At 41.9% G+C, this 23,326-nt stretch overlaps 1 protein-coding gene and 1 long non-coding RNA gene across 2 annotated transcripts in view; both read right to left on the bottom strand.

The window, feature by feature from the left end:
- Positions 1–23,326, bottom strand: part of ENTHD1 (ENTH domain containing 1) — a 105,181-nt gene that overhangs the window by 20,669 nt on the left and 61,186 nt on the right. The window lies entirely within an intron of this gene.
- LOC130678932 (uncharacterized) lies at positions 7,441–10,427 on the bottom strand. Its single transcript, XR_008991887.1, has 3 exons — positions 10,306–10,427; positions 9,049–9,249; positions 7,441–7,646 (listed from the first exon to the last, which is right to left on the bottom strand). It is a non-coding gene; the product is annotated as an uncharacterized LOC130678932 (long non-coding RNA).

Raw genomic sequence — 23,326 nt, 5'->3', positions numbered from 1 at the left:
ATATCTGAACACAAAGCACATAAACGTATACTCTGTCAATGCTAAAGTGATTGTTTCATGAGGGTTTCCCACCGTTCAGAGAATGTCTCTGAATTCCACTGAGAAAGCAGAGAGGAGTACAGAGTGCATTAATTTGGTCGGCTTGTTATATCTGGTTTCTCATTTTCCTTCAATTTAAACCTGAATGTCAGAGAGCTTTGTTCTCAAGTATCTCTCCAGCAGACTCCTGGATGGGAAGCCCAGTATTAAATTATGACACGGCATCCAGTTTTCTTTATTATGCACGGCTTTATACTTGCTAATATATTTGATAAATCCGAAACAGGACCTTGGAAAGTCGTCATATTAAAGCTGGTTTGATCGCTCTTGGTAGTTATCTTTGGAAAGGAGCTCTCACTCCCTGTGTCAGACATCAGACTGCGAATTTAAATACAGACCATCACTCAAACGCCTGAAGTAAGGAAAAAAAAAAAAAACCCCACTTCCCTGCTTTGAGACTAAGAACAAAAGAGAATAGCTCTGCTGTTGAAGGTAGTGAAAATGTTTTTGCTAGTTTGGAGATGATGATGAAATCATTTTTGAAAGAGAACTTTGGATTTAATTCTGAGTTGAGATTTTGCCTACAGATAGGAACATTCTATGCTCGTAACTTTTTTACATTTTTTAATAATTCCACTGGCTTGTTTCAGGTACTGTAATCATTGTGTATTATTTTACATCCCATTATATGGGGAATCTAATAATGGGTGTTATACTTCAACAGAGCTATTGCTGTGATTAATTCTCCTGTTGGTCTGATACATAATATCCAATTACAGCTACAAAGCAGAGAGCTGGCAAGCATGACATAAGATGGATGCCAAAATATGTCTTTCTGTAGTTTAAAAATGTGTAACTGAAGGAGCTCCCACTTTAGTCATTATATTAATCAAAGGAAATAGGATCTGATGATAATAAGGTCATTGTGATAAGAAGCCACAGTTATAAATTGTTAATATAAAGGGGTGATTTGAATTGCTCATTAATATATTGGTTTAAAGTAGACAAGCCACTAATTTAAAATGGAGATTGAATGCGAAAACTTAACATATTTGACATGAAAATCTTAATTTTTCTTCTTGCAGTATATGCATGAAAACCCAAATAATCAAATAAGTTAGAATAGCTATAATCTCCTTATGATCTGTGTTAAGTGTGTGTGTATATACACAGTTGTAGGTTCTGAGAATTTCACCTTATATCATTACATTTATCTGTAGCATATATTATAACCAAGTATGAAAATAAGAAAATACATTTGGAAAATGTGGCTATGAAACACGGCAAGTATATTTAGTCATTTTTTTCAATATAAATTTAAGATAAGATTTAACTTCTCACAGAAAAATAGAGAAATGGACATATTTATAAGTGCTTTCTTTAAAAATCTCTTTAAGGGGACAGCTGAAGACGTTTAGCCCATGAAAATGGGTAGCAAGGGATGGTTTATAAAATAGATGCAAAATGTTCATTGTTCTATCACCAATAATAAAGATCACAATCTCCTTCAGCAGATTGTTATAAAAACTGAAGCTGAGAATATCTTTGAGAAATTGGCGATCATTACCTATCTCAATGTTTTCTGTATTTTAGGCTAGAGTTTAAATGGAATTTGGTCTCTGACAGGCGAAGGTCTCCTGCAGTACAGAGCATACCCCAGGCTGCCGAAGAGGAGCAGGTGTCTGAAAGCGCAGGTGTTTGTGACCGTCAGACCAATCCTTACAATGACAATAAAACCCTACAGGGGGACAGTGGGAGAGTTAAAAAGTAAGATAAATTGAGTCAGAGGTTTAATTCTGACTTGAATTAAATATATGAAGTGCTTGAAATGGTACCTGGGTACAGTAATGCTGTAAAATTACTGGGTATTTTGGGTATAGAAAGTCTGAAGAAGGGGAGTTGGGAGGGACTTCATGCATGGCCCTGACAGGAAGCCAATGGGAATCTGAGTGCACCAGGCGCTCTCCCTTCCCTCAGAGATTCCTGGACTTATAGACCACAGGCACGATGCACGGCCTTCGTGCCCACCAGCTCTCGGAGAACTAGTGTTCGGTGGAAAGATGAAAATGTGACGAAGAACTATAATTCTCAAACATTTTCCCCATTAGTTGTGTAGCCCAATGATACGCTTCACTTCAACATAGAGTAAAAATCATGTCTAAGTCTAAAACACCACAGGAAACCTTTAAATATCATTTAAATTGTGAATTCAGGAAGTGTTATTCCTCATGAAGCATGAATGCTCTATTTTCAAAATAAGCCCTAAACCCCTGCCACCTATTAAAATTTCATATACTATGTAAGCTCTGTCCCTTGGGAAAACACCTTGCTGGATACCTAAGATGACACGTGCCATTTCCCTTCCCCCAGGCAGAGGCAGGTGTATGGTCCTTGTTCTTGTAGCTCTTTGCTTGTGCTTTTATAACATGACTTACAACACTACACTGTTAATTAACTACCAATATTTCATTTGCTCTTTTATTCTGGCACCTTCCACATATTTTCATTCATTCATTTATGCAACAAATATATTGAAGATGAATCATGTACTATGTACTGTGCCTGAAAATACAAAAGCCAACAGAATTAGACCAGCAAGGCCTTTCAACGTTGCAATTCACTGGAATTAAGAAACACAGAAGATAAAATAACCACAGACATATTTAATATGTTTAAAGACATTATAAAAACTTGAAAATATGAGTGTGGAATAAGAAATTATAAAAATAAAAACAAGTAGATTTGACAAAGATCCAAGTAGAACTTCTAAAGATGAAAAATAAAATGACTGAAATTTAAAGAAGTCATTGGTGGATTTAAACAGCAAATTAGCCCCAGTTGAAGAGAAAACTGGGAATTGGAAAATAGTACAAATTATTCAAACATCCAGCAGAAAGCAAAGAGAAAGAAAATATGGATGTGAGCTTAAGGGATAAGGAGGATGGAGTGAGAAGGTCCGCCACCGTCTCTCGTCAGAGTCTAGCCCTGCTCTGGTCTCTGACCGTCATTATGTGTCAACCATTCTGAATTACTCGGAAGATCCCCCAACACACCAGGCGCTACCATGCCTCTGTGCTCCGGCTCTGGCTGTGCTCTCTTCCTGGCCTGCTCCTACTTTTCCTTCCCTTCTCTCTCACCTGGAAGGTGATTCTGACCTACTTAAGGTACAATTAGCTTGTGGGACAAATCCTCCTTCTCAAGCTCAACTCTTCTCAGGTGTTAGAACTGAGGAGGGGAGTAAGAAACAAGTGTCTGTCCTCACCTGGCCACTGTTGTGGTCACATCTCTGTTGACTGGTGCTGATTCTCTGCCTAAAATGGCCACCTGTGCCCTCTGTATGGCAGGTACCCGATGCTGGCTCTCTTGTGGGATGAAGATGAGTTTTTCAGTGCACCCGGGGAGCCCCCTCCCCTCCCCATTCCCTAATGCGGGACAGCAAGGTCTGATTCGGCATATTCCAACCCCTCCCTGCTGTCCCCACCCACACCCCCATGACTTTCCATCTTTCCTCTAGCACCTTGGGCCTGGCACACATTTGAACCCCCTCCTTCTCTCCTCTCCCGGCGTTGATCACTGTTGGAGAAAATCCACAACTGCAAGCTCATGGTGCGCGGTCTCCGAGTCACCTGGGCCCTCAGGAGGGCCCACAAATCCTTTTTGCTTGTCTTTAGCTCTCCTGTTTCTCTTTTTAAAGAACATTCCACACCTTCACTGCTCTCCTCAAGGACCCTTGTCAACTTGACCTTTTTTTCTTTCATTTCAGATGATCATTTACCTTATTCTTAAAGAAAAGAGGCTTTTAAACTGAGCTGCATCAGCTCCTCATCCTATTTACCAGCTATTCCTCAAATCCTTTCCTTCAGTCTTGAGGTTCAGAAGCCTTCTGACCCCCATGCAGACCTGCCCCACCACCTGTGTCACCGAAACACCCGCCCAGGTCACTCCCTCTTCTTCCTGTCTTCAGCTCCTGTGGCAGTAGGCTTCCCCTCTCAGCGCACAGAGGAGCCTAGCCTCTTCTATTTCAAACATTTCTTTTCCGGGCCTCTCCGGCTGTTGTTCCTTTCTCTTGCTCTCCTCACCCAAGCGCACTGAGAAACCATTTTTTCCCCACTGACTTCATTTCCTTCTTTCCTGTTGAACTCCTCAAAACTCTATAATCTGGATTCCTACTTTCTTGCCTGCTGAACTGTCCTCTGTGAAGCCTTCACTGACCTTTTAATTGCCAGACCCAATGGACTTCAGCAACGGAATCTAATTTAGCAACAGAACTTCTTCAGTCCTTTGTCACGGGACATCTTTGTGTCATCTCAGTGGATTAGTCGGTCCCCCCTCTGCACCCTTCTCGTTATACATTCATTCACTCAGATGGTATTTATTAGGCAGTGTGTCACACACTATTCTAGGCACAGAGTGAACAAAATGCAACAGTGAACAAAAACACAATTGCTCTTTTGGAGCTCGCAATACAGTGGGGGAAGAAGAAATGAACAACTGAGCAAGTAACTGTACAAGTCAGTCAGATGGTGATCAGTTCTGTGGAGGCGGATGGAGTTAGGGGGCAGGGAGTGTCAGGGAGTGAGCAGGCTGGTGGGGCAGGGGTGGCCAGACCTCACTGTTAGGGTGACACTGGAGCATGAACCTGAAGGACGTGAGGGAGAAAAGCGTGTGCACTAGCAGAGGGCAGAAAGTTCTGGTTGGAGGGAAGAGTCACTGTCGAGGCCCAGAGGTGGGGGGTGCTTGGCAGATGCCAGGAACATTGTGGGCTCTCTGATGACTGTGCAGATGAGCAAGAGGAGAAGGGGCAGGAGAGGAAGGCAGGGAGGAAGTTGGGAGTCAGGGAGAAGCTATCTTGTGGGAGATGAGAAGTCTCTAGAGGGTTTTAAAGCAAAGGAATGATATGATATGACTTCTTTGTTATAAAAATCACTTTGGTTTTTATGTGAGGAAAGGCTATGAGGAGCAAGGGGAGAAGCAGGGCCCCGTCAGGAGGCTACTGCAGTAACCCACGCAAGCAATCATGGTAGCAGGACCAGGACAGGTGCTGGAGGTGATCGGCCTCTAGGTATAGTTTGCAGGTAGAGCTGATATGAGAGAAGTACTCAGCTGGTGATGACTCTAAGGCTGGGTTGGACCATCTCTATTCTGCCTGGGTGTTTATGACACTGTCCTCATAGACATCTAGCCCATTTCTGCTGGTCTTTCTGCCCTCTCAACAGCCCTGCTGGATAAGACCCAAGACGACCACGAAGGCTCTCCCTCCTGTAGAACCCACCCCTGCACCGCCCTTGCTCCGGGCAACCTGGGGCACAGCCCCATCCTAACTCCCCAGGCCTCTGTGTCTTCCCCACCAAAGCTGTTCGTCAGCTTCTCTCTCTCCCAGGCTAGAGTTAGATCCTGACTACAATCTCAGGCACCTGGCCTCCAACTGCAGGGGACGTTTTTCAGAGCCTTGCTCACTGGGGCGGGGCTTAGTGAGAAGCAGTCTTCCCCCACCGCATTCCCCCAAAGGGGGTGTGGATGGAGACTCACAGCATCCCAAGAAGTCGCCTCCGCAGATTCCTCCTCCTCCGCACTGCCCCCTGGTGATATTCCAAACTCTCTCATTGCGTGTGGGGATGTGGGGATGGTCACAGAGCAGGCTGTTGGGCCGTGAGCCTGTGGGTGAGGGTGGGGCTCAAGAGGCACAGAGCAGGTTTCCATCCATTTCCTTTAAAAGTCTCTACATATGGATTTGATATCTGATATCTATTTTACAATTAGCAGCTAAAGCAACAAAAAAAGATTCAGAAAGAGTCCCATTTTAACATTCTAATACACACACGTAGCTTGGCAGAATCTAAAGTTCATAGGCTAACTCACGTCCTGAACTGTTGTTATTCAGAGACTTTAGAACCCTGTAAGTCTAACTTACACCTCCTCAGTTATACACTATTGTTGCCTAGCATTTAGTTCTATTTTGTATTTAGTATATACCACCACAAATTAGACGTCATAATTAATTTAAAAGACTACGTTTGTGTATATCAAACTATATGTCACCAATTTCTTTGCTCACCATTCCTTCTTGCTCCTCAGACAACCCTTCTGGAATCATTTCCTTCTTTCTGAAATATTGTCTACAGGTTCCTTTACTGAGCATCGGTGGTGGTAAATTCAGTCTTTGTTTACTTAAGAGTTTTTTTTGGAAAATGTATTTCACTCTTGTTCTTAGCTGATTACATGCTTTATGTTGACAGATGTCTTCTCTGAGAACATGTAGGTGTTCCTTGTCTTCTGGCTTCTAAGGTTGCTGTTGACAAGTCTGCTCTGTTATTCTTTTATAGATTTAGATAACCTGCCTCTCTCTGTGTCTGGTGTTTTACAGGTTCACTATGATATATGTGAGTTTGTAAAGTTTTTTAGTTATTTATCCCATTTGCTATATATTGTGCTTCCTATATCTTTTATTTTTATTGAAGTATATACAATAAAATGCACAAAATCTTAGGGTACATTTTGACATGTGTATACACTCATGTAAACATTATCCAGATCAAGATATGGAACATTCTCACTAATTTTCCCCCCTTCAACTATTTCACTTACTCCCCCCACCCATGTCCTGCCTTATGGCCACCACCAGTCTGTTCTCTGTGTTTATGAGTCTATTTCTGTTTCATTTGTTTTGTTTTTCAGATTTCACATATAAATAAAATTACACAATATTTGTCTTTCTCTTTCTGACTTGTTTCACTTAACAAAATGCCCTTTAGGTCCATCCATGTTGTCCTATATCTTTGTATTCATGTCTTTCATCAGTTCAGCAAAAATGCTCTCCTGTCATCCCATCAAACATTGCCTCTCTCTCTCTCTCTCTACCTATACATTCTCTTCTTCTGGGACTCCGATTGGCTATATTCAACTTCACTTATCATTTGTGTCTCAACTTAAACAAAATATTTCCCATCTTTCTGGCCTCTTTGCTGCATTCTAGGGAATTTCTTCTGATTCACATTCTAATTCACTAATTCTCACTTGAGTTTTATCTAATCTGTTGTTTAATCCATCCACATCCACTGAGGTTTTACTTTTAAACAATTTTATTTTTCCTTTCTGAAAGTTTTATTTGGTGATTTTTCATATCTGTCATCTCTCCCTTATTGATTCCATCTTTTTTTCTTTAAATATTTCATGCTGAGCTTTTTAACATTCTGTAGCTAATTCATATGTGAGACCCTTGGAGGCTAGCTCCACAGTTCATTCTCTGTAGACTATCAGTTACACAGGCTTATTCCTTTGTGCTTTTGGGATCACTGATTGTGACCCCGTGTTTGGTGGAGTTAACCCATATGGCTCCTAGGGATCTAGACTGGGTTTGCTTTCTTCCAGAAAGGATGTGTGCTTTTGTCAAGAGCCAGGACAACACACCTAGAGCCAGTTTGGCCCCCGGAGGGCTCTGCCTGATGCAGACATCAGAGGCTCCGCTTCCTCCCATGCTGCTGGCTCAGCGCTTAGTTCTCTGCCTGTGATGCTGGCTTTCGCCTTTGCCTTGACAGAAGCCAGCCCCTAGATTGCTCCACACTCCCTTCTCCCTGCTCCAATCAGGTTTCAGCTCTCGGGTTTAGCCTCTGTGTGCTTTTCTTTTTTGTTCTGCTTTGCCCTTAGCTTTCACTAGCCCAACAATGCATTAAAAGGTATCTTTTACCCAGAATCTAGTTTTTCTTTTGATAGCAGGAGGACCTTCTGTGTCTAGTCCACCACACTACTGAAAATGTAAGAAGTCAGGAGTATATAGCTTTTATCCCGTAGGAATTGAAAGGCCATTAAAAGCTGTTTGAAGATGTGTGTGTTATACAGATCACTGTGGAGATAGACAGGAGTGAGGCAGGCAAAGAGATCACTGACAGAGGGATTCTAACAGCACAACACAGGCAACAGATGACAAGGGCCCACATGGCATGGCCAGATGACAGTTAAGATATAATCAAAGAACACTCCCAGTTTAGTGCTTGAATATTTCTGGGTAGTTAAGCTTTTTCCAAGTTTATAGGTAGGAAAGGACTGCAAACTATCAAGTGCTCCTTGCTGGGTTCTTTCTAAGTTAAATAAATCAAATGCCTCCAAGGAAGCAAAACACCTTTTAATCTGTATTTATTCAAAGCATTTGGCCTTGGCAGGGGCCACAGCTGAGCTATAAAGATTTTCAACTGCTGTAGCCTTTTGCTTACCTTGTCTCAGGGAACACCTGCTGAAAACCCTAAGGCGCTTCCGGAGTAACATGGTTGTACAATAGTGTTATCATCTCTCTCTCTCTCTCTCTCTCTCTCTCTCTCTCTCACACACACACACACACACACACACACAGGAAGACACACACGTGCAAAAAGGACATTTGCAGGAGTCTGGTCAACCTTTCAGAAACTAGATCGTTCACTGGGTACTCTGCCCAGTCCTTTATAGCATCATAATCTGTTGTATGGAAGATAGTAATATGAAGAGGAAATACCAAGTACCACTGTTTACATTTGTGTAAAAACTGCTAACATGAGGGAAAATGAAGCTGTCATTTAGACATGCTGGATTGTAGTCACCAACAAGGACAAAAAGATGAACTACTAGATTTCTCTCTGAATTTTAATTAAAGGATTGGCCATGTCTGGTGATGACCTACATTCAAGGTGTCTTGCGCTTTTTTCTTTGAAACAGTAATGGAATGTTCAGATCTCTGAAATGCACAACAGACACACAACCACCATCCAGAAAGCACAGTTAGACTTCTTAAAAAATTAAGTGTCTCAAGGAAAGAGAGACTGATTAAAGAAATAGGGAAAACAATCATTTAAGTTCCAATTTAGTATGTTAGTATACTGATATCCAAGACTTCCAGAATACAGGAACTGAAATGGACGTCTCAGAGTCTTACAGGCACCTCAAACGTATGGTATCAAAAATGCAGCTCTTAATATTTCCCTCAAATCTGTTCTCTCCTCCACCTTCCCCATCTCAGTAAATGGCACGTCTCACACTCACTTCTCAAACGCAGAACATTAGGAATCATCATCGTTTCATCCTTCTCCTCACTCTGACAGCCAATCGTTAGGAAATCCTGAGGGCTGAACTCCAAAATATATGTCAGATCTGCACTCTTCTCCACAGCCACGCTTCGGCCCTTAGTCGTGGTCACGTGGTCAGCCTGCATTGCCTCTGCGCTGCTCTTTCTGCTTCTTCCTCCTCCCATAATTCACGTCCCCGGTTTCATAGTTAAGCAAATATAAATTAGATCACATCACTCCTGTGCTTCCAATGTTCCCCCTGCACTCGGAATTCAGTGTGAATCTCCTCCCCGTGACTTACAGGGCCCTGCGTGACACGGCTCGTGCCCACCTTTCCCTGGTCTCCTCTCATCCCACCCTCCCCTCAAGTGCCTCACTAGCACCCCTGCAGTTCCAGGAGCAAGCTGACCTTTACCCCGCCCCTGAGCCCTTGAACGGCCATGCCTCTGCCTGGGATGTCCCTTTCCGGCCTTCTTCATCCTTCCGTCTCACATCAATCATCTCTGTATACAGGCTTTCCCGGACCACCCTAACTAACGTTACCTTCCATCACCACTTTCTTGAAGTTCCCTGTTTATCTCCTCTGTCACGGGGTTACGATCTATCATTGTTGCATCTGTTTATTACTGGTCACCTTCACTAGAAAAGAAGCTCCTTGAGGGCAGACAGGGCCTGCCATGCTCACTGCCGTATCTCACCAGAGCCTGACACATGGTAGAAACTCGATAAGTATCTGCTGAGTTACAACCGAACTTCTGAATCTTCCCTTCTAGAATTTTACTATTATTTAGCAATTAATGTCTAGCTGTTGATAGCATTTTTCAGTTTATGCTTATAAAAGTTGAACAATCTCGTTTTGACCCTACAGAATTAATTTACAAAGTTGAGGTCTAGAGAGCACCTATAATTACAATCAATACAAATAATAGCAACTCTATTTATTAGCTTCAAGATCAACAAATCACGTGGCTTTGTGGAACAGAATTGTTTCACCGAAGAATCAACGATACCGAGCCTTCCTCCCACAGCGCATTCCCCTCTCCCCGGGGCACACCCCCAAGCTTCTATTCCTCTCTCTTCAGTGTCTTACCAGTCTCTGCCTCATCCAATATTCCATCAGTAAGGCTTAACTGGGAGCCTACTACGTGCTGGGAACCGTGCTAGGAGCTGGGGACGTAGGGGAGAGGAAGAGGAAGTGTTCACATAGCTCCTTCCCCGCACCTCCCACACGTACTGTATTGGCAGGCCTTTCCCGGCACGGCAGCCTACACGCGCGGCTGACTCGGCAGAAGGCAGTGTGCCGAGGTGTGTCCCCCACGCCCTTGCCCCCTTGCCGGGACGTCAGGCAGGTTCCTCAAACTTTAACGCCATCCTCAAGAGGAGGGGGAAGAAAGGGAAATCCTGAATTGACTTGTTACGGAAAAACCTGAAAAACCTGGACTGGATCGCTGACGGAAGAACCAAGCGGCACTCGGAGGTCTTGGAGTGTTGAGGTTTTATTTTTACGCCAGCCGGCTCAGAGGGGAGTAATCTCCCAAGGTCTGAGCCTGGAACAAAGGCAAGGGGAGCAATATATATCTTTCTGCTTCCATATCTGCAAATTTTTACATGCACAGCACGCAAGCGAGGGGGAGTAAGTTTAGGGAGTGAGTGCCTGGCAGAGTGGGAAATGAAGGGAGTGTTCTGTTGTTTTTGCTAAGAAGAGAAACAGAAGGGAGCCACCTGGACTAGATTGCTTTCCTTGTAAATTTTTCCTTATCAGATTGAGTTTAAACTGGAAATGACTGAGAAAACAGATTAACCGAAGTATATTTTCTGCCATCAGGAAATTTAAAATTATCTTGAATTACAGAAAAATTTAGCTACTCCTTTTGGCCCACTTGAGGTCCTGACTTGAAAATATCATGCTGATAACTCAGGCCTGGGTAAGACCCACCTCTGTCTTTGAGGGCGTCTTCATTTCCCGGATGGCCCTTTGTCTCTCTTTACCTATTTCTAATTCAACACTGAGACAGCCCCTCGGGACTTTGCCCTTCCGGCTTTCCTCCCTCCGAAACCCACTAACTTGAGTACCAACATCTAGAAATTGGGGAGAAATCATCCATGCTGTGTCTCGGGGCTCCTGCCATACCAAAGACAGATCCCAGTTTCAGACCAGACTTGAACTGAAACAAAAGGAAAAGCTATGTAAATAATATCTGGGCCAACACCAATGTCCACATGCATTTCCTCTCTATACCCTTGAACATTATTGCAAATTGTATGTGTTTTGAGCATACTTCCTCTTTTTAACAGACTCTCTTTAGCTACTATAAAAATCAAGTGTCAACTAGGGATGAGGACAATTCTACAAAATTTCAAAAGATGACTGCAGGTAGTGGACCTCATCAGTGAACTTAGAGTACACCCATTGTGCTGCGCATGCTGCTCTTTTGTAAAAATCTATGATGGATATTCTCTGAAGGCTCTTTTAAAGTATATGCAAAAAATACAGAAAGAACACTGCGACTATATTCAATTCAGGGGCATCTCAAGTGATACCTATTCAGTCAACATGTTTAGTGGAGTACTTACTATGTGCTAAGCACTGGATTAGAGGCAGAGAATACAATGATGATCAAGACATGGACCTTCTCTCAAAAAGATCATAGTAATCAATGGAGCAGAGTTAGGGAGCCCAGAAATAAACTCATGCGTATATGGTCAATTAATTTACTACAAAGCAACCAAGAATATACATGGGGAAAGGACAGTCTCTTCGATAACTGGTGTTGGGCTGGACAGACACATGCAAAAGAATGAAACTGTCTTATACTATACACTATCTTACACCATACACAAAAATTAACTCAGAATGGATCAAAGATTTGAATGTAAAACCTGAAACCATAAAATTCCTAGAAGAAAACACAGGTCTCAAGCTCTAACATGGGTTTTGGAGATGATTTTTTGGATTTGGCAACAAAAGCAAAGACAACAGAAGCAAAAATAAGTGAGGCTACATACAACTAATGCACAGCAAAGGAAACTATCAACAAAATGAAAAGGCAACCTAGTGAATGGGAAAAATATTTGCAAACCATGTATGTTAAGGGGTTAGTATCCAAAATACATAAAGAACTCATACAGTCCAATAGCAAAAAAATCAAACAATCCAATTTAAAAATGGGCAGAGGATCTGAATAGACACGTTTTCAAAGAAGACATGCAGATGGCCAATAGATACATGAAAAGATATTCAACATTATTAACGTCAGAGAAATACAAATCAAAACCACAATGAGATATCATCTCATACCTGTTAGAATAGCTATTATCAAAAAGATAAGAAGTAATAAGGGTTAGTGAGGATGTGAAGAAAAGGGAGCCCTCTTCCACTGTTGGTGGGAATTTAAAATGGTGCAGCCACTATGGAAAACAATGTGGAAGTTTCTCAATAAATTAAAAACAGAACTACCATATAATCCAGCAAATCCACCTCTTGGTTTTTATCAAAGAAAATGAAAACACTAACTTGAAAAGATACCTGCAGCAGTCTTACAACAGCCAAGACATGGAAGGAACCTAAGTGTCCATCAACAGGTAAGTGGCTAAAGACAATGGAATGTTACTGAGCCATGAAAAAGGAGGGAGATCTTGCCATTTGTCACAACATGGATGGACCTTGAGGGCATAATGCTAAGTGAAATAAGGCAGAGAAAGACAAATACTGTCTGATCTCACTTTTATGTGGAATCTAAAACAAAAAATAAAGAAACCAACACAAACAAACTGGACCTCATAGACACAAAGAATAGACTGGTGGTTATCAGACACAGGAGATGGGTTGGGGGGAGAATGGGTGAAAGAGTTTGAAAAATACAAACTTCCAGGTAGAAAATAAATAAGTCCTGGGGATATGATGTACAGCATGGTGACTATAGGTAATAATATTGCCATTGCATATTTGAAGTTGCTAAGAGTAAATCTTAAAAGTTTTCTCCACAAGAAAATTTGTAACTATGTGCAGTAATGGATTATTTTACAATGTACACAAATATCAAATCATTATGTTGTACACCTGAAACTAATGTAACATTTTATGTCAATTATATTTAAATTTTTTAAAAGCCATAGTGTAGTTGGTCTGACACTGGGGAGGAATACCGGGCAGTAGCAATACAGCAGGCTTGGCGCTGCATGTGGGCCGCGGAGTGCCGTGGGAGCCCAGGGGATGAGCCGCACCCCTGCCTCTGGCACGTCAGGAAAGGCTTCCTAGGAGAAGGACATCTCCGCTGAATCCTGAGGACTCAGACAAACGAATAGGCCCTGCTAAGCTTCTTCAAATGTACCATGTTTCCTCTTACCCTACCCCCTGCTCTTTCCCACAGTGTTTACTCTGCCTAAGATATTTTCTTCTCTCCTTACTTGGTCTGGTTCATTCCGAGCAGTAGGCAAAACAGTGTAATGAACTGTTTTTCAAACTGTGGGTTGTGATCCATTAGTGAGTTGTGAAATCAGTTTTGTAGGTCACACCTAATATCTTTTTAAAAATAAGATTGTCGAGAATAAAATAGATCAGAGTACATTGCACAATTGTTTCAAGCATGTGTGAACATGTCTATATAAACAGGTCATGACTAAAAGGCATTTCTGATTGAATCACAGGCAAAAGGTCTGAATCACATTGGCATAGGCTCTGGGATCAGAGAAATTTGGTCTAAATCCTGACTCTGCCACTTCCTAGCCCTGTGATCTTGGGCAAGTTATTTAAGCTCTCTGTGTGGATTTTTCTCATCTGTCTCACAAGATTGTTATGAAGATTAAGTGAATGAAAATGCTTAAAAGTATCCCCAGCACATACAATATATGTGTTGGCCAATTTATCATCAGGTGTCAGTTTTGACATCACTTTGTCCAGAAAGTGTCCCCTAACATCCAAGTCGGGCTTGTTGGGTGGCCTCCGGTGTGTTTCTGTGTCATCTTCCTTTCCTCACTTCTCTTACTTCATTTGTCTGATTAGACCAGATAAGCCTGGAAGCTGCATAAAGGCAGGGATCTTTCATCACTGGATATCTAGCAGTTAGCACAGTACTGGGCACATAGCAGGTATTCAGTGAATTTCTGTGGGATGAATAATTTATTCCCTCTTGGAAATAGACACACAGTCATTTATTTCACTCACATGAAGTCAGCTTGGGACTTGTGCACCTCAGAAGTCACAATCACTTTGATGAAGAACCTGCCACTGTAGTTTAGATTAAGTTTGATTCAAATTTGAAATGTCAGAAGATTTATTCATACACACTTGTTAGTAACGTAGAAAAGAATTTAAGTTGGATGGCTTCTTGACCTAAAATTCATAAGTAATTCAGATGTCAGCATCTCCTAGTATTTCTTTTAATCTTTACAATGATGAAAAAAGTTAGCTACTTTAAATAAAGGTGACACTTTTAAATGTAGTTACCAGCCTTCTAGTCTTTTAATTATTTAACTGACTTCTACTGCAAATTATTGTGGCTTTGCTCTGTTCATCCATTTCAATCAAAGCCTTTAATAGTTTCATTTATGCCTGCTTTTCATGCATGAATCATGTTACCCCATATTTTTTATACAAAAGGAGGGAGCAATGAAGTCAAAAAAGGTTTTAATTGGATTTCTTAATACCAACCATATAACACACAGCTGCTATGTTGATAACCCCTCACATTTCTAGTCAATCCTCTAATTTGAAAAATGGTTAGCAAAGTTCTGATGATTGATATAAAGACTCTTAGGGAAATGTGAAAGCAAACGGCAACTTCCCTCAAAACAGAAGACATTGGTGCAATGCACCCACCCACCTCACTTGCACCTTAGGCAAACTGTATGCAACTACTTAAAAAACATCATAGATACCGAGAAGTGGCAAAGAGCAGAGGCCAAAGTCAGTGCTATGCTGATGGTAGATTCAGGGGGTCCCTGGGGGTGGTCCAGGAACTCCCGGATCAGACCACCCTCTTACAAATCAGAGATACCTGTGTCAGATGAGGATAAGTGCAACAGAGAAAAGAAAGCAGGGAGGGACAGGGTGGGCCAGTGGTGGTGATGGGCTGTCAGTGCTTAAGAAAATGTTCAGGAGAGCCTCCCTAGACTGTAACATTTCAGCAGGATCTGAAAAGAGGGGGAGAGAGAGCGAGAGGGGGAGAGAGTGAGATCACCGTGTGTACAGGACTTAGGGGAGGCTTTTTGGGGGAAAAAAGGCACTTCTCTTGCACACTGTAAAGGAAGCTTAAAGTCATGGGATGGGACTGCTGGGATGGATTTATCACGTAGAACAAGCTCAAGCACCTTCCAATTGCTCTGGAGGACACTCCGTTCACCAAGTGTGGATAAAGTAGAAGTTCCTGTGGCCAGGATTCTCACCTGGCCCTGGCTGGCTGGCTCACTACACATGTGTGGGCACTACATTGTTACTGACTCTTTATAAAGAGCCCTGCCCAGTGCTCTGGGTGACACGGTGGCATGGCTGCAAGGCTGCAGGAGAGCAGAGCAGAGGCTGGAGTGATGGCAGCGCCGAGAACAGAGACTGAGACGGCTGTGCAGGGGTGGAGAGGCCCAGAGGCAGAGACCAGCTTGCTGCATGCAGACTCGCTCTGAGTGGATAGGTTCTAGTGACTGACCTGCCACCGTGGAAATAAAGTTGGGTATAAACCCTTTCACCCCAAGAATGTTTTACTGTCACTTTTTTGGTCACATTGAATCCATGGTGAACTTGCCTGGGGCTGAAACCCATTGGCAAGACACCAAGGCATTAAAAATATATTGTGACGGCACCAGCATGGCTGAAGAGCTCTGCAGTGGCTGTCATCTGTGGGCTGAGATGACCACAGGGACAGATGGTGCAGATGAACTGGTGGGAATGACGGCGTCCTGGAATGGTAAAGCAGGTGCCAATTCTGAGCTCTGGAGACAAGCTGGGCACAATAACCACAGGGAGCCACAGGGACCCCACAATGCCAGTTTTTGTGGGTTTTTTGACTTCCATGGTGTCTTGTCAATGGGTTTCAGCCCTGGCCAGGTTCACTGCAGATTCAATGAGACCAAAAAATGACAATGGAACGTTCTTGGGGTAAAAAGGTTTATACCCAACTTTATTCCTATGGTGGCAAGTCAATCACTAGAATCCCATCCACTCAGAGCGAGTCTTCGTGCAGCAAGCCAGTCTCTGCCTCTGGGCCTCTCTGTCCTCAGCACTGCCACCACTCCAGCCTCTGCTCTCCTGCAGCCTTGCAGCCCTGCCACCACGTCACCCAGAGCACTGGGGGGAGTTCTTTATATAGAGTCAATAACAACATAGTGTCCACACGTGTGCAGTGAGCAAGCCGACCAGGGCCAGGTGAGAACCCTGGCCACGGGAACCTTCACTTTCTCCACACATGGGTATGGCATAACGAATCACAAGAGCTACAGGAAATAGATGGACAGCCTACTAACGTGCTGTTTGAGAGGCACGGGTGGGAAACTCAACTAGTGTCATCACGGGGGATTCATGGCCTCTTGCCCAATTCCGAAAGCTAAGCCAGTTCACAGAGCCAGAACCTTGTGACTGACTGGAAGGTCAGAGCCCTTTGAGGAAGACTCCAGAAATGCTGCTGCAGGTGTATATAGTAAACCTTCCCCTAAGCCTTCTCTGGAGGCACCTGACACCATTTACAATGACTGTGCTTGCAAAGGGAAACACACAGACCTTCTGGATCTTGCCAGATACTGGCTCCTCACTGACACTGATCTCTGGACATCCAACAGAGCCACTACGGTCTACTGAAGAGGGATTTATGGAAATCAGGGGACACACGGAGTCTTGCAAGGCTCACCTCACAATGGGTCCAGTAAAACCAGAGACCTGCCTCTAGTTATTTCCAGTGGTCTCAGAATGTGTAATGGGAATATTAGGAACTGGAAGAATCCTTTGCTTCCGTGACCCATGGAGTTTTGGCTATATGGTTAGAAGGACCAGGTAGAAACCCCTAGAATTATACCTCCCACCCCAAAAAATGTCCTTTTGGGGAAACTGCACAGATTAATGGCACCACTAAAGACTTGAAAGCTGTAGGGATGGTGGGTCTTAGCTACATTCCAGTATAACTCACCTGTTTTACTGAAAAGCCAGATGGATTGTGAAGAATGACTGTAGATTATTGCGAATAAAATCAGGTGGTAACGCCAATCAGAGATCTAGTTCCAGCTGTGGTATCTTTACTAGAGCAAGTCAACACAGCCTCTGGCATCTAGTGACACCTGTTGGCCTAGAAATGCTTTTTCTTCTCTGTTAGTAAAGATACTAGAATCAGGTAGCCTTCACAGTGCAGGGACAACAGCAGACCTTTACTGTCTTGCCTCACAGGTATGTCAACTCTGCTACTGTCTCTTTTAATAGAGACCAGAGGGACCTGGATTTCCTTGACAACCCACAGGACATCACACTGCTCTATTACATTAGTGATACAATGCAAACTAGTCTTATCCAGAAGGAAGTAGCAAGCCCTCTTTGTGCTGCATGCATATGGAAGGTGAGAAATAGTCCTGCCACATCTGTGCCATTTCTAGACTATTCAGTGGTCTGAATCATGCCAGGATGGCCCCTCTAAAGTGAGAGACAAGTTGTTTTACCCTGCGCTGACCTTGAATTTGTGCTATTAGACAAAGGAAAAAGCACAGTAATCATGGGGCTCGGAGTTTTGAAGGCAATATATATCACATTTGGGTGTGCTGCCCTGACCATGTACTGCCAGTTTTGAGTGGGTCACAAAACAAGAAAAGGTTCTTCAGCAGGCATAGGTTACTGTATAAGCTGCCCTGACAGCTGGACTGTGTGTCCTACAACAACTGTAAGTGCGTCAGGCAGAAAAAGATGCTAAGTGGAGTCTCTACTGAGCAGCAACAGGAAAACCACTAGGCTGACCTGTAGGGCTTTTGAGAGGGCCATGCCTTCTTTCGCCCATACCACAAGACACCACAGGACTATGTGCCCATCACGAAATGGCTGTTATCTGATCACAGAACATGAAGTTGGACATGCATGGTGACATTTTCCAATTTACAATTCACATTGTAAAATTAAATGGCATATGGGAGACCAAACAAGCCAGTTCAGCAGGCCCATCTAAACTGCACAAGCATGGGGCTCAGACTCTGTGGAGCCTGCTCCCACTCTTTCTCTGGCTTCCCCTCAGCCTACACCTTACTTCGTGGAGAACTCCCAGCGAAGAGGGAAAGGTACAGGCTTGGTTTACAGCCGAATCTCTAATGCCAGCACTGGCCAGAAGTGGACGACTGCTAACTTACAGCCCCACTCAGAAGTGCCCCCTAAAGACAGAAGGAAAATCCTCCTAATGGACAAAACTGCAGATGGTACATCTGGATGCACACTTCATATAGAAGGCAAGATGCAATTCATGGACAGTGACTGATGGGTGCTGTCAGGGACTCGGAAAAAAATAAGATTTGGAAGATGGGTGACAAAGAAATATGTGGATGGACCTCTTAGGATGTATGTGCACATTATGTGAAGATCTTCATGTCCTATATAAATGCCTGCCAGGGAGCATTCACTGTGGAAGAGGCTCTAAAATATCAGGTGAGCAAGATGCTCTGCTTAATTGCCATCAATTGTCCTCTCTCCTTAGTCACTCCAGTATTTGTTCAATGGGCTCTGGCCACGTGGCAGAGATGAAAGCTATGTACAGGCTCGACAATGTGAACTTCCCCTCACCAAGGTAACCTGGCTACCACAACTGTCGAACACCCAATCTATCAACAGTAGAGGTTAATGCTGTATCCCTAGCATGGCACCATTTTCCAGAGAAAATGGCCAGTTACCTGGTGTCAGGTTGATTCTATTGGACCTCTCCATTATACAGGGAGCAGGCCTTTCCCTTCACAGGGAGACACACATATTCTGGTGCAGAGCTGCCTTCCCCAGCTGTAGCCCTTCTGCCAGCCCCCCACAGTGAACTTACAGAACACTGAAACTCTTCTTGCATCACCTCATAGGCATCGCTACACAAAGTATTTCAGAGTATTAAAAAAGAGCACTCTTCAATTCTTTTTATGAGTCTAGCAAAATTTCAATATCAAAACATGACAAAGGGAATATGAGAAGAGACCATCCTGGTTAATTTCACTCTTGGTAATAGATGCAAAACTCTTAAACAAAACATTAGCAAATCAAGCTAATGTTCTAATATTTGGAAAACAACTAATTTGCAAAATTAGCTCAAAGGAGAAAAACTTATAACTATTAATATAGATGCTAAAAATGGTGCAAATTTAACATATTCATGATAAAACTGAACAAATTAAGAAAGGAGATCTGCAAAAATATGTACAGTAGACCTGTCTTAATGGAAAAATGTTTAAATAATTCTCTTTAAGATACAGACCAAGCTTAGGAAGCTACAGTCACACTTTCATTTAGCACTGAGGTAAGGTAAGAAAATAAAATACAGAGTATATAGTTTACAAAGAAACAAATCTGCCATTATTCACAGATAATATGAAAATTTGAGCCTATAAAGAAGTATCTTTATGGTCTTGAGCAAAGAATTTTTAAAAATAACAAGATACAAAAAAGTACAAACCATAAAGAATAAAATTCTACCTCATTAAAATTGAGAACTGTTATTCAAAAGACTCCGTACAAAGTGACACAAATCACAAACTGGAAAAATGTATTTACAAAATGAAATGCTTAGCCTCCAGAATAGATAAAGAATTCCTACAAATCAATTAAGAAAAAGACAAACAACCAAGTAGAAAAATAGCAAAAAGACACGAACACCATTTCACAGATGAGGAAACAAGACTGAGCCATTCACATATGAAAATATGCTCAATTCCATTATTTAAAAAACCCCAAACACTCTAGAACAAATGAGATCCCAATTCTCATCCAATAGATCAGCTGTTTTGTTTCCTGAAAATGACAGTGTCAAGGGTTGGTGAGCACACAGAGCGATTAGAACTTTGGAAAACAACATGGCATTATCTAGTAAATTTGAAGATGCTCCTACTCTACTGAATCATCAGCAATTTCACTCCCAAATATATACTCTAGAGAAACTCTTGTCCATGAAAACCAGAAAGCTTGTACAGGTATGTTCATAAACAGCACTGTTTGCAATATACAAACTTGATACACAGTATTGATAATAGTATTCTAGAGTAGAATAAAGATTTTTGAATATATGCTTGCAATGAAATACTATACAACCAAGAAAACAAATGATAACCATATATACTTATGGATGCACCTTAAGAAAGTATTATTGAGTGATAAAAGTTAAGTCACAGAAAAATAAATTCTGAATGACTCCATTAAGGTAAGATTAAAAAGCCTGTTAAAATAAATATATTGTTTAGAATATAAACATATGTAGTAAAACTGTAGAGAAAAACAAGGCATGATGAGCACAAAATTCAAGAGGGTGGCCAGAGAGGGAAGGAAAGGGCTGGGATCAATAAGGCCAGATGGGGCACTGCGGTGGGTACAGGTGGGTACTATAAGCCTGGGCAGGGACAGTGGGACACCGGGTACCTACAGAAAGGGAGAGGAGACCCACTGAGGACACTACATCCGCAATGGCTTTCCTGCTTTATTTTTGCCTTGGACTAAAGTTGCCAAAATCATAACATGGAAATAATCATCTGTTGATAGGATAACTTAATGAACTGGACAGAATTTATCAACAGAACTTCAGAATAATGTATTTTAGTATCTGCATCAAATTATGAAAAATATAAATTAAAAGCCTACTTGAGAAAGGCAAAAGATATTTCATCATCATTTAAACAGCAAAAATATGGAAATAGCCCATTAATATTGCACTGGTTAAATAAAACAGGATACTCATACTATGTCCTGTTATAACGGTTAAACAAACCAAACAGACCAGGAATAGAACTGATCAGTGGAACAGAATAGAGTTGTTAAACAAACACTTTTTAGTGCAGGTTAAAGAGTCATTTGAAAACAGTACAGAGAAGTGAACCAGTCAATAAATGTTAAGACAACTGGCTACCCACTGACCCTATCTAAAACCATCCATGAATACTTTAAGTCCAGATTGATTAAAGAACTAAAACAATTAAAATAAAAAGTGGATGAATATGTACTATGAACTGGGTATAGGGAAAAACCTTAAAATCAAAAACAAAAGCTCTGAAGGAAAAGAGGAATACATTTGACTACACAAAACAAAAAACTCCTCTAAAGTTGGAAGACCATTCACAGCCTGGAAGATGATACTTCCAACATAAATAGTAGAAAGCATTTTGCACACATGCAAAAATGCTACAGAATCAACTTAGATGAACAACACAATCTAAAAGGAAACCAGAGTAAGGATATTAGCAGGCAGTCCACAGAAAAGGAAATAGAAATATCCAATTAATATAAGGAATTATGCATATCTTATCTACTATGCCATGCAAACTTTATGCACGTGGTAAAAAGATAAGACTTGAAAAATATCAAGTGCTGGTGAGGGTGTGAATGACTAGGTAGTCTTATATATTGCATTCAGTGTAAATTGGAATTGATATTTTGAGGGGCTATTTGGCTATATTAATTAAAATGAAAATGGGCAAACCCCATGACCCAGGGACTCCATTTCTAGGAATCCGCGCTAAAGAAACACTCACTTATGTGCAAAAAGCTATTCCATGAAGCATTATTTTTGAACAGTGAAAAGTATAAAATACCAAAATACCTATCAGCAGGGAAATAAACTATAATATCCAGGCAGTGTAGAGTTAAAAAAAAAAGGTAATCTCTAAATACTGACATCTGTGAAGGATTGCCAAGTGATATTGTTAAAAAAGAGGTTCAGAAAAATACAGAATAATGTTGTAAAAAAAAATAAAGTCAATTCTACATAATTCTAAAGGTATATACACATGAGTAAATGCACAGAGAAAGGTCTGGAGAGTAACCAACACATTGATAACAGTTACTTCCGGGGAGGGGACTGTGTGGGGGTAAAGGAAAGAGAAGGGGGCATTTAACTCTACCTATATTGTTTGAATTTTTAAAAATTAGAGCATATTTACTTATTACTTATATAATTAAAAAACAAATAAAACACAGTTATGATACAAAGCTATAAATTCTATACTAGGAGTGTGGGCAAAGTCCTGTGGGAACACAGTGAAAGGGGAAATGAGTGTGCAGAGTGATTAAATAGCAGTGGTGACATTTGAGCAGAGCCCCGCTGTTTGAAGAGGATTTTGTCAAGCATTTATAATTTGGTGGAGGACTGTGGCAGACTGTATTTTCCAAGGATGACTGTACTAACACCCATCCCATCCCATACGCTTTTCTTTCAATATAACATCGACACTTGTCCACAGAGAGGTGGGAGTCCACATCCTCTCCCCCTGGACTTGGGCAAGGCTGCTTGATTGCCTTGATGACTGACTGAATGGAGAGGAAGTATCACAGCATGGCTTTCCAGATTATTCCATTTCTTCCTGGTCCTTTCTTTCACAGGATGCCACCCTTGGAACCCAGCCACCATGCTCTGAGGAAGCCCAAACTAGCCCACCAAATGGAGAGACTCATGTGGAGAGAAACTGAGGCCCCCAGCTGATAGTGAGCATCAACTACCAGACACAGGAGTGGATGAGCCTTCAGATGATTCCTGTCCCAGCCTTTGCGTTCTCAGGCTGAGGGCCAAACATACGTCATGGAGCAGAGAGAAGTCATCCCACTGTGCTCTGTCCTAATTCCTGACCCAGAGAATCCATGTGCAGAATAAAGGGTCATTTTATGTCACAAAGTTTTAGAGCAATGTGTTACACAGTTGAAGTAACCTGAACAAAGACAATCTAAGGAGAAGAAACCAGACAAGTAAGAGAATGTCAGGGAGCATTGTGAATATTGCCAGTACTGGGTGGTGAGGACAAAAAGGTTGGCTGGAACCAGACCATGAAGTCTTATATGACAGTATAAAAAAAATTAGACATCCTTCTGGCAGTGGAAAACTGTTGAAAGTTTTTAAGCTGGGAAATGAAGTGCTAAGATCTGTATTTTAGCAAGATATCTCTGAGATTAAAAAGATATCACACATTCTGTGATTTATTTTTTTGTTAAGGGTTGCCTCTGATGCTCATTTATACTCAGTTTCACTTGTATTAAAATGTTGTCAGGGGGAAACTTATGTCCACACAAAAACAGCACACATATTTACAGCAGCTTTGTTTATAACTGCCAAAACTTGGACACAACCAAGATG

Source organism: Manis pentadactyla, chromosome 10 (genome assembly GCF_030020395.1).
Source record: "Manis pentadactyla isolate mManPen7 chromosome 10, mManPen7.hap1, whole genome shotgun sequence".
In the NCBI taxonomy this organism is placed as follows: domain Eukaryota; kingdom Metazoa; phylum Chordata; class Mammalia; order Pholidota; family Manidae; genus Manis; species Manis pentadactyla.
This window is presented reverse-complemented; position numbering and strand designations above follow the sequence as displayed.